Source organism: Schistocerca americana, chromosome X, assembly GCF_021461395.2.
Source record: "Schistocerca americana isolate TAMUIC-IGC-003095 chromosome X, iqSchAmer2.1, whole genome shotgun sequence".
Lineage (NCBI taxonomy): Eukaryota > Metazoa > Arthropoda > Insecta > Orthoptera > Acrididae > Schistocerca > Schistocerca americana.
In genome coordinates this window covers 743616444-743628552 of record NC_060130.1, presented here as the reverse complement: position 1 = coordinate 743628552, position 12109 = coordinate 743616444, and the positions used below count along the sequence as shown (strand labels likewise).

At 44.0% G+C, this 12109-nt stretch overlaps 1 non-coding gene across 1 annotated transcript; it reads left to right on the top strand.

The window, feature by feature from the left end:
* The first annotated feature begins 8735 nt into the window (after positions 1 to 8735).
* Positions 8736 to 8809, top strand: Trnas-cga. The gene has a single exon. It is a non-coding gene; the product is annotated as a tRNA-Ser (tRNA).
* The last annotated feature ends 3300 nt before the right edge of the window (positions 8810 to 12109 follow it).

Below are 12109 nucleotides of genomic sequence, written 5' to 3'. Positions count from 1 at the left end.
AACCTGACAAACCCACCTTTTCAGTAACAGTTATAAAATGTGTGTTAAAAAGTTCTGCAACACTGTACACATCTGTCACCAATGTATCATTTACTCTTAATGCTGTTTGCCCCTCTTCATATCTGGTTCTACCGGTCTCCTCCTTCATTATATCCTATATTGTCTTTGTTTGTTATCAGATAAGACTATCTTTTCCTTATTGCTTTGATGTCCATATTACAGTCTTTAATATTGTGCAGTATTTCTTGTAATGTGCTATAGCATCAACATCAGAACTGTTTCGGATTGAAAGTTACAGTTTTCTTTTTGTTTTACAAGATACCTCTATTCCTTGAGTAATCCACGGCTTCTTTGTGGACTTTGCTCTAACCTTGATTAGTTTTGGGGGAAAACAGTGTTCAAATAAGGTAAGCACTTTATTAGCAAAAGTGTTATATTTTTCATTCATGCCATCAGCACTGTAAACATCACTCCAGTGAATGTCTCTGAAGAGTGTCCTAAAATAATCAGTTTTTGGCTCATTGATTACCCTCTTGAGCTCAAATTTAACAGACTGTATATCCTGTTCAGTATCAACATTTAACAGAAGGAACTGCATGTCATGGTCTGAGAGGTCATTGACTATTGGTTTTGTAATATAATTTTTTTCATTGGACTTTTCTATAAAGATATTATCAAAGGCTGTTTGTGAGCCCTAGTTGGGAGCTGTAGTTGGGAACTTTATACAGTGGGAATTAAGTTGAATGAGTCAAATAAGTTGAATGACTCAAATAAGTTCTTATTGGGAGAGTCTTTAAGGAAATCTACGTTGAAGTCATCAGCAACCACTATTTCTTTGTTTTTTTGTTGTTGTTGTTGTTAAATGGGCCAGTACAGCTTCAAGGTGTTTTATGAACAGATTAAAGTTACCTGCAGGTGCTCGATATACACTTAATGTTATGAAGGATTTCTTATGAAATTCTACTTCTGTTGCACATGCTTCCATATGCTGTTCTATGCAAAATTTATCAACATCTATGTTTTTAAATTTATGACAGTTCCTGTTGAATTTGGCAACTCCTCCTTTCTCCATTTCTGCTCAACAAAAGTGAGATGTTAACCTAAATCCTGTAAAACTTAAAAGTTCTATACCAGTGTTCACATGATGTTCAGAGAGGCAGATTAGGTCAGCTGGGTTTGAGGACTCTAACTCACCTATGCAGATAGTTAATTCATTAATTTTATTTCTCAGTCCTCGAATATTTTGATGCATTAAAGATAACTGACATTTCACATTGACTGAGTTAAAATTGGGTAGAGTTGAAATTTCTGCTGATTGTTGAAAATTCTTAACCAGCAGCTGTTTATGTTGATGTAATAAGCTAGAATTATGTTTTTTGGTTTCTTTCACAAACTGAAGGTTTGTCTCAATCTTAACCTCTCTTAAAACTTGGTTTCTTTCTGTCCTCCCTATCCTATAAAAGGGTCTTTTCTGAACCCTATAACCACTAGTATTTTATCACTCATCACATTGCCTATCCCGTTAACTTTCCTGCTATTTTCCCAGCCTGTTTACTCTTCCCTTTCCTGTTGCGGTGAAGGCCACACCATGATGCAACCTGATACAAGTACACACCATCCACAGGTATGTAAATACAACACATAAAACGGCCACCGGAGTACATTGATGTTGTTCATGTTGATTGTCATTGGCGGGTGTGGCAGGTTATATAATCAGCGCAAACGGTGTCAGATGTTGAGTGATCACTGTAAAGAACACAGAGATGCCGTGTACTCATCTGAGACAGCGTTGTCAATACATTACAAAAGTCCAAAGGGGCTTCATTGAGATCTCCAATTGATCAGATAGTCCACTTGTCCAGTATCCAGATTTGTGGGACATTCAGATGTGATAGTGGTCTGATGTTAGACTGTAGGGGAACCTGAGGGTATTCGTACTCTCATTTAGGTTCTGGTTGACATGCCTACCCACCTCAATGGAAGTAGGTAATATTGAGAACCAAGCACATGGTAAGCCCTTCATACCTGTGCCTGCCATCTGAAAATAAATAACGGACTCCCTCCCACATTCTGTGTTATCCCACACCATTGGTTGGGGTTTAGCAGAAGCTGGACTAGGGAATTACCATCCCAGGCGTAGGCTGCCATTAACACCACAACACAAACAGTTGTATTTTGACTGGTGTTGTGACTGGCAAGCATGGACTGGTAATGAATGGCATCACATAGTGTTCAACGATGAATCGTGGTTCTGCACTACACAATCATCGGCAAGTATTGCGGCGACCTGGGCAGAGATGCCATTCTTTCAATGTTTTGGAGAGACACGCCAGGAGTAACCTGGCGTCACAGTATGTGAAGCCATTTGTCGTGATTGAGGGAACTGTGGTGGCACACCACAGACATCATGCATCCGCATGTGTTACCAAGCATGCAATAATATCATGCTGCCATTTTCCAATTGGGCAATGCCCGCCCACACATGGTACAAGTCTCTAAGAATCGTCTGCGAGATGTTGAGGTATTCGCATGACGATAAAGGTCCTCAGACCTGTCCCCAATGGATCACGTATGGATCCAGCTCAGTCAACAGCTCCGTCTCAGTGCTAGTATCCAGGATATAAAGGACAAGTTACACTTGTGGGCCAGCCTGCCTCAGAAGAAGATGCAACGGTTTTACGATACCCACTGCAACCGACGCAATGCATGCATCCAAGCCAAACAAGATGCGATGACATACTGATAAGTGGTCTTATACTGCCAAGTTCTTTGTAAATTTGACTCGATTTTGTAATCCCTGAAATAAAATCACATACTTCCTCAACCTGTGAAGTTTCATTTCGTTTCCTTTTCTCTTTCAAAGTGTTTTACTTTTTGTCAGGCAGTGTAGGTGCTGGGAATGACAAGGAATTCTAGAAAGTTATAAGCTTAATATTGGATGCTTCTCAGTTTCTTGCCCACAGGGATGGGCTAGAGGCCTGACAACCGTTGGAGAACATTATAGGCAGAAAAAGTGCACACCCACAGGCTCGCCATACCTACCATTGACAAAAAAATCCGACACGGTTCGAGAGATTACGGAACGAATTCGAATGTTGCGAACATGCATTGACGTCAGCTGTTTGCGACACATGAAAATTTGTGTCAGACCGGAACTCGAACCCGGATTTTCCACTAGTCACGAGTGGTCGCCATAACCACTTCGGCCACCTTAATACACTTGCATGGCCGATCCAGTCTTCCATACGTCGCGTAGTCACAACCCTTCTGGTCGCACAGTTCGTGCTTCCCGCACAGGGAGACAAATATCACATCGTCACTTTAGCCTGTCGAGGCATGGAGTCGTCACTGGTGGTTGCAATGTCTGTGTTTATACAGCGTTTGTATTTTCAGAATACAATGTCCCGGATGGGGCCTGCGGGCCAACGATGCTATACGCTTATTTCTATTTTTTTATCTAGTGCCATTCGAACCAGGCACTTACACTGTGAGCTGTGTGACACGTTGCATTGTCCTATTCGTAGGTGCCATTATGGCAAGAACAAACAAACTGCATGTAGCGATGTACATGATCCCCAAGGATAGATGCATACATATATTGATCCATTGTGCCTTCCAGAATGACGAAATCACCCAGAGAATGCAACGAAAACATTCCCCAGACAATAACGCTTCCAACAATTGTTACAGGATGCTTGCTTTCAGACGTTTCACGTCGTACACGGCAACCCCATGTGTCCACCGCAGCATATAAAGTGATTCATCTCAAAAGACCACCTATTGCCACTCAGTGGACGTGCAGTTGCGATACTGGCGTGCAAATTCCAGCCTTTGTCTCCGATGAACAACAGCCAGCATGAGTGCGTGAACGAGGCACCTCGTGCGGAAGCCCATGTGCTGCAACGTTCACTGAACGATCGTTGAGGAGAATTTGCTGGTAGCCCCTTGGTTCATCTGGGCGGTCAGTTGCTCAACAGTTGCACGTCTACTCGCCCGTACACATCTCTGAAACCATTGTTAACCCCTGTGATCTATGGCCTGTGGTGCACCACAGTTTCCTCTGCGACGGTTTTGGATAGCGCTACTTTGTCATGTATGTTATACTTTACACATAGCAGCACGCTAACAATTAACAAACTTAGACGTTCGGAAATGCTTCGACACTCGGCCTGAAAACCAATGATAGTGCCCTTTTTGGTATCAGATAAATCGCCCCATTTCCACAGTACGACAATGACTGCATTCACCCCAAAACGCTTTATGCAGCATGATCCGAAACTCTTGGTTCAATTGGAAACACGAGGTAGGGAACTTCAAAGGAAATATATTTCGATAAGCAACATATGGCGTGTCAAGTCATCTTGTAATGTTAGGGAACATTTTGTTTGTTGTGCCGACACGTGTTTTTATGTCGATGTGGCTGACTCCGAATGTGCAGTGACATTCAAAACGGCTGTGTATGGATGGTTGTCTCTGAGGTCTGCTTTGAAACAAAGGATGTACTTTCAGCACTGTGTGACACCAGCCCATTTCAGCCGTGCTGTTAGGAATCATCTAAGGGCCACCTTCTGGAATAGATACATCGGCCGAGGTGGTCCTGTGGGCTGGCCAGTCCGGTCACCTCACCTGGCCTTCTTGGATTTCTTCCACTGGAGGCATATGAAGCAGTTGGTGTATGAAACCGTAGGGGAAACAGAAGTAGACCTCTCCACTAGAATTGTTGTCACCACTTGTAAGTCGTGCGGTAGCGTTCTCGCTTCCCACGCCCGGGTTCCCGGGTTCGATTCCCGGCGGGGTCAGGGATTTTCTCTGCCTCGTGATGGCTGGGTGTTGTGTGCTGTCCTTAGGTTAGTTAGGTTTAAGTAGTTCTAAGTTCTAGGGGACTGATGACCATAGATGTTAAGTCCCATAGTGCTCAGAGCCATTTGAACCATTTTTGAACCACTTGTAACACTGCAGACATGCCAGGAATCTTCGAAAGGACACAACAGCCAATGGTCTGGCGGCGTACTGCATGCATACAGACCAATTTTCGAGCGTTCTAGCAGTTACTGTGAATGCCAGTGCTATAATTAGCATGCTAAACTAACTTCTGTGTAAATTGCCCTAGCATAAGAAATTGCCGTCAGGGACCAAATACACCATTACTGAATGTATTTGTAATACCTCCCCTATTAATTTGAGCGAATAGTTTTGGAACAGCCTGTATACCCTCCACTGCTGGTCTTGCCATCTGGCGTTGATGAGTGGTTATTGCACGTTGCCGTCGAACACAGGCGGCGGTGACACTAATGTGACTGGACAGTATATATTTTATTGTTATTGTTTGTATAATCATAGACGTCTGTGACACTTGACAAGGGGGTACACAATACGTTAGATTTGGGAATAGGGGGAGGCTGTAACAAACTGTGACCCTTCTCCACACCTCCAAAAAAGAGACCTGGATCTACGCCTGATATGGAGGAAAGTGGGTATCGGCCAAATAGTTCGGCAGCATTCATTGGCTCTACACGATGCAAGATCCGACGTCAACAAAGCTTACACTTTCTGTGAGGGGTTGGTTGTAGCTGCTGTTCAAATATTACTTTCCTCACAGTACTGGACACCGATTGCACATGCACTTGATCAAACACTGGTAAGAGATTCCTCATTCACCAGAGGAAGCATTGCTTCTTAAAAGTCGGGAATCCGAACTGCTTATTACTCCCCTCGATTGTTGCATTCGATGCAATTTATGCAGGATATTATTGCACTTTTCCTCACTTGGCCGTTCGGAAACACGGGGTGACGTTACAGTAAACAAGTGCAGTGGTGACTAAGGAAAACGCATCGAAATGTCAATACTTTCAGGTCAATCATGCGTATACACTGAGGAGAGAAAAGTCATGGGATAATATATACAGATGGCGGTAGTATCGCGTACACACGGTATAAAAGGGCGGTGCATTAGTGAAGGTGTCAATTGCATTCTAATGATTCGTGTGAAAAGGTTGCTGACATGATTATGGCGGTAACAGACTCTGAATGCGGAATGGTAGTTGGAGCTAGACGCATGGGATCTTTCATTCGGAAATCGTTAGGGATATCAATATTCCGAGTTCCACAGAGTCAAGAGTGTGGCGAGAATACCAACTTACAGGCATTACTTCTCATCACGGACAGCGCAGTGGCCGATGGCCTTCACTTGACGACCAAGAGCAGCAGCGTTTGCGTAGAGTTTTCAGTGCTAACAGACGATCAATCATTGCGTGAAATAAACACAGAAATCAATGTGGGACGTATGGCGAACGTATCCGTTAGGACAGTGCAGCGAAATCTGGCGTTTGTGGGCCATGGCAGCAGATGACCGACGCGAGTGGCTTTGCTAACAGCTCGACAGCACCTGCAACGCCTCTCCTGGGCTCGTAACCTTATCGGTTGGACCCTTGGTAAGGGCTGATGACATGGTTCGAATGTGACATCAACCCGAAGAAGACGTGGACCCAAGATGTCAACGAGGCACTCTGAAAGCTGGTGGTGGCTCCATTATCGTGTGGACTGTGTTTACATGGAATGGACTGGGTCCTCTGGTCCAACTGTACCGATCATTGACTGGAAGTGGCTATGTTCGGCTACTTGGAGACCACCTGCAGCCATTCATGGCCATTATGTTCCCAAACAACGATTTCATGTCACTGGGCCACAATTGTTTGCAAAACATTCTGGACAAATGGAGCGAATGATTTGGCCACCCAGGTCGTACGACATGAATCCTGCAGAACATTTATGGGAAATAATGGAGAGATCAGTTCGTGTACAACATCCAACACCCGCAATGCTTTCGCGGTTATGGTTGGCTATAGAAGCAGCATGGCTCAGTACTTCTGCAGGGGACTCCGAACGACTTGTCGAGTCAATGACGTCGAGTTGCTGTAAGTAGAAGGACAGAGCTGCCACGAGCGGAATTTGCATTGTTGCCAACTTTATCCCCCTACACCATCTGGTATAGGGTTGCAGTGGTAGATGCGGCAACATCGCAATGTAATATTGCAAATTAATTAATTTAATTACAAAAATTATCCCCTTCCCACACCCTCCTCCTCCTCCTCCTCCTCCTCCCCCTCTCTCACTCCACCAGTTGCTCTATTGGCGAAAATTACGAATTTTAATGGGAATTTTGGATTTTGGCGGGAAATTCGAAAAATGGAGGGATTTTAAAAAATGGCAAGAATGTTATTGTCCCAAGGCTGCGCTGACGTCACAACCCCACCCCCCCAGCCATGAATTGGTGGGAAATTTAAAATGGTGGGCGTCCTTTCCGTGACTTGAATCCTGATCCTTCTGGATGGAAAGCCCAAGTGCATTCCCTACGCAGTGAAACGTTCAGTCTCTATCCAGCTGCAGAAGAGGAAGGTTAGATAATGTACTTTTTTATTTTGGGTGGGAAACTGAAGCAAAGATCGGTCATAATTATGTAATTAATCATAAAGATCGGTCCTAATTATATAATTAATCATTAAGATCAGTCCTAATTAGACATCTTATCCATACACCTGCATAACAAGAGTCTAAAATAGCAATACAGCTCAAATAAATTGACATCATCATACAACTGGTTCTATTCAGCTGAAAAAAAAAAATGCACAACACCACTCGAAACTAGTAGCACATGTACTCAAAATAAATAGTAACTCTATGTAGGATGATCCTTTTACCTACAAGTCGGAATTAATCTCCCTGCTCCACTTGTGATTTGGCAGGAGAAGGGCTGGAGTGGAAGGTTCTGTCTTTATTATGTGTTCAACTGACGAGATGTTCCTGTTGGACAGAGGAGGTTAATAAGTGTATTACCTACAATCATACAGCTGACGACTATGTCTATAACCTCATACACGAGGGATCGACGGAGGCGACAATAGACGAGCTGAGGGGAATACTATTCAGCAAATACTCATACAGACTACTGCCTGTGCTGGAGCTGTTCGTGTTTCTGAAATGGCTGATCAGTCCACAGTGCAGGGGACGACTTAAGTGTGCCCACCACCATCCCTTTTCACAGACTGTGTGTGTGTCTCACTGTTTGACGTTGGAGTTCGCTACAGACGCCTCCCGCTGCATTGCTGTATACCCCACTCGACAAACACCCTGCAGCACTAGTGCCCGAAATTCAAACAAACAGTACTTTCTTTAGTTCTCGACAACTTTGTCTTATTCCTCTGCCTCCGAGAGGTCATCTTGGTATAGCTGCTGAGTGACTTGTACACTGATACATAGTAAGAAGCGATAGGGAAGCTAACCATCGCTGGAGTATAGGAAGGCCAATACATACTACCACTCCTTTCTTTCAGGACTGCTAGTTCTGCGAGGTTCGCAGGAGAGCTTCTATAAAGTTTGGAAGGTAGGAGACGCGGTACTGGCAGAAGTAAAGCTGTGAGGACGGGGCGTGTGTCGTGCTTGGGTAGCTCAGTTAGTAGAGCACTTGCCCGCGAAAGGCAAAGGTCCCAAGTTCGAGTCTAGGTCCAGCACACAGTTTTAATCTGCCAGGAGGTTTCATATCAGCGCACACTCCGCTGCAGAGTGAAAATCTCATCCTGGAAACATCCCCCAAGCTGTGGCTAAGCTATGTCTCCGCAGTACCCTTTCTTTCAGGAGTGCTAGTTCTGCAAGGTTCGCAGGAGAGCTTTTGTAAAGTTTGGAAGGTAGGAGGCGAGGTACTGGCAGAAGTAAAGCTGTGAGGACGGGGCGTGAGTCGTGCTTGGGTAGCTCAGTTGGTAGAGCACTTGCCCGCGAAAGGCAAAGGTCCCGAGTTCGAGTCTCGGTCCGGGAAACAGTTTTAATCTACCAGGAAGTTTCGTATCAGCGCACACTCCTCTGCAGAGTGAAAATCTCATTCTGGTAACATACTACCACAACTAATGGAAAATTCTTCACTGCTCTAATTACGCATCGAAATTGTCGGGGGAAAAAAACTGCAGTGGTAAACAACGAGGTCATAATGCAACATAAGTACTGGGAATTGAGAAAAATCATTGCAATAACACAATAACACAAAAACCGACCCCAAAACATCGCAGCAGGAGAGAGGTGCACCAGCTGCACATGTCTTCACCTCGATCTGCGGTCATGGACTGACCAGCTCTGAATCAGCCTTTCCTCGCCTCCTACCACCCTCCATCCCTCCCTCTCCTCACCTTAGGTAGGGATACAGGCCTATTCTATCCTGTTGCTCATAGTACACAAAGAGTCCCATCTCGCGGCAGTGATATACCGTTTCTGGTCTGTGGAAATCAGTCACAGATGCACAAAAGACTCAAGAACAGGACGCTTCCTGTAAGCCACTAAACGTATTTATTGGAAAGACTGACCTCCCTGGAACACCAAAAAATTTCTGAAAACTCTTCAGAACGCTTTTTCTAACGTCCACTGATTGGGAGACGGCCGCTACCGACAGCAGCCCACTGCTGTAGTTGTGAGCAGTCTTCGGTCAGCTGCGGTCGAGGCTGAGTCGCAGGCCGTGCACACGTCTCTGGAGGCCCGCACTACCGACGCAGTCAAATGCTACACACACACACAATAGGCCAGGACTCAAGTGGATCACAGAAGAAAGCGAGATGACTGACGGCCATCCCGAACAAAGACGACCGCTTGAAGTTTGTCTAAAAGTACAGCTGCGGCCGCATGTGAAGGACACCCTACGCCACCAGCAGTGGCGCCCACAAGTGCACATCATTCTGAAAGAGAAAATATCTCAGTGTAACAATTTTATTTAGCGTCAACAAACCTCGCATAAAAGAGCACTTATTAAAAAAACACAATTACAGAGATAATAAAACTGACATGTTTCCACAAAAATAAGCACAATCTATTATCTTTCAGTTTTATGAGTAAAATCTGCGTACTTTGAAAGCATTCATTGTGCACGAGGGCATGACAATCATCTCAGACAACTAAATTATCAATACAGAATGGCATCTGTCAAGTCATTTTTATGTCTGACTGCAGGATACAATAACATCTCTCTCTCTCTCTCTCTCTCTCTCTCTCTCTCTCTCTCTCTCTCCCTCTCTTCCTCTGTACCTCTCTCTCCCCACCTTCCATTATTTTGTTTTATCCAACGCTGTGGAAAAAAAAGAACAACAGCACTACTGCCTATTACAGATGAGCAAACTACAGAGGTCGGAGCTCCATACGGTACATCTGACAGATGTATTAACTTCTCTCACATCTCCCATACATGTACACTCTGTAAAATCGAAAAAACTTCCACTATTTTGTTGCTAAAACTACCGATCACTGCAGAATGTCGTTGTTATTTCGAAACTTTCACCAAGTAAAGAAAAAGGAGAATTTAAACTCCGAAAGAAAAAAAAAAAAACCAGACTCACGAAATATCTATGTCAACCAATTTCTTTCAGTTTGAAGGAGAAAATTACTTGATTTGATAAGGTTCCTGGCGCTCAAATCAGCGTCTGTAAATAAACTGTCATGCACGTGAGTATTACGAACATTTTAGGCATTTGAAATAACATTACAAAATACAGCCTACCACGCTGTCTGTTTACATGTCGGAACAAAAGTAATCCGCGTGACCGCTACGGTCACAGGTTCGAATCCTGCCTGGGGCATGGATGTGTGTGATGTCCTTAGGTTAGTTAGGTTTAAGTATTTCTAAGTTCTAAGGGACTGATGACCTCCAATGTTAAGTCCCATAGTGCTCAGAGCCATCTGAACCGTTTTTGCATCGCAGCATATGGAAAGAGGACGAGTCTGAAGCATTGAGTAATGTCTCCAAACAGCTGTGTGAATGTTATGACATATATATTTAAGTACCAGTGGATGGTTGGAATGGAAAAGTCACTGTTGATATGGGACGATGTACTGTAATAAGCACAGCACTTAATAGCACGATCAGTTCAGCAATTTTACCAGTTTTTCCATAATTTCAATGCCAGCTAATGACACAGCAGAATGCTTCCCAATTTCTGTATTGTCGCTAAACCACTACTTTGTGAGTACCATATACTAGACTGTAAATGTAGATAGATGATGGTGCAGTACGTCCATTCAAATATACCGATACAATTAAGTTATCTACATAATTCTAGCACATAGATCATCGTGCGAAATTTACGATTACGACTGGCCATCTTTCCTTATTTGGATGGGAGTCGCAGAGTATTCTCCCATTCACAGGATAAAGTGGGTGATCTCCGTACATTATCCTTGACCAACCCTTCCCACAACACTGTCGCCGACTTAATTTGACCAGAAGTAGGAGGGAGGGTATTATTCCTCACAGGAGGGTATTATTCCTCGTGAAGGACCAGAACGGGCTGAGTCTTTAACTGCACTGCAGCAACGACTGTTCCGCACCAATCTTACTCAGGGCAGCCATCCAAGTGCACAAGATCTCTAGAGATGTGTGCATGTAGGGGAGTTTAGCACTCCTAATCTGTGTATAGTAGACATGTGAGTGTTGTGGTGATATAACAGACGGCTAAGAATATATGTGTGGTTTATACATGATGGAGCTCCAGACGGATGGAGTTTGAAACATTTTACGTAAATCAAGTGTGCTATCAATTCTGGGATATTATTCCAGTGTCTGTTAAGATGATAAAACTACTTCCTTCTACGCTATTCAGATGTCCTAGGAAGTTATCAATCTGTACCTCACTACGAAGCTATCGTCAGTGTATATCTGCCGCTGAAACAGCTTATAAACCAACTAGAACGAAGCTTATGCGTCTTCTTTAAGTTGGTAACTATATACCCTCAATCACATTTCCCGTGTCAGTTGTGCTTATTTGTAGTAGCACACTTCTGGCCATTAAAATTGCTACACCACGAAGATCAAGTGCTACAGACGCGAAATTTAACCGACAGGAAGAAGATGCTGTGATATGCAAATGATTAGCTTTTCAGAGCACTCACACAAGGTTGGCGCCGGTGGCGACACCTACAACGTGCTGACATGACGAAAGTTTCCAACCGATTTCTCATACACAAAACAGCTGTTGACCGGCGTTGCCTGGTGAAACGTTGATGTGATGCCTCGTGGAAGGAGGAGAAATGCGTACCATCACGTTTCCGACTTTGATAAAGGTCGGATTGTAACCTGTCGCGA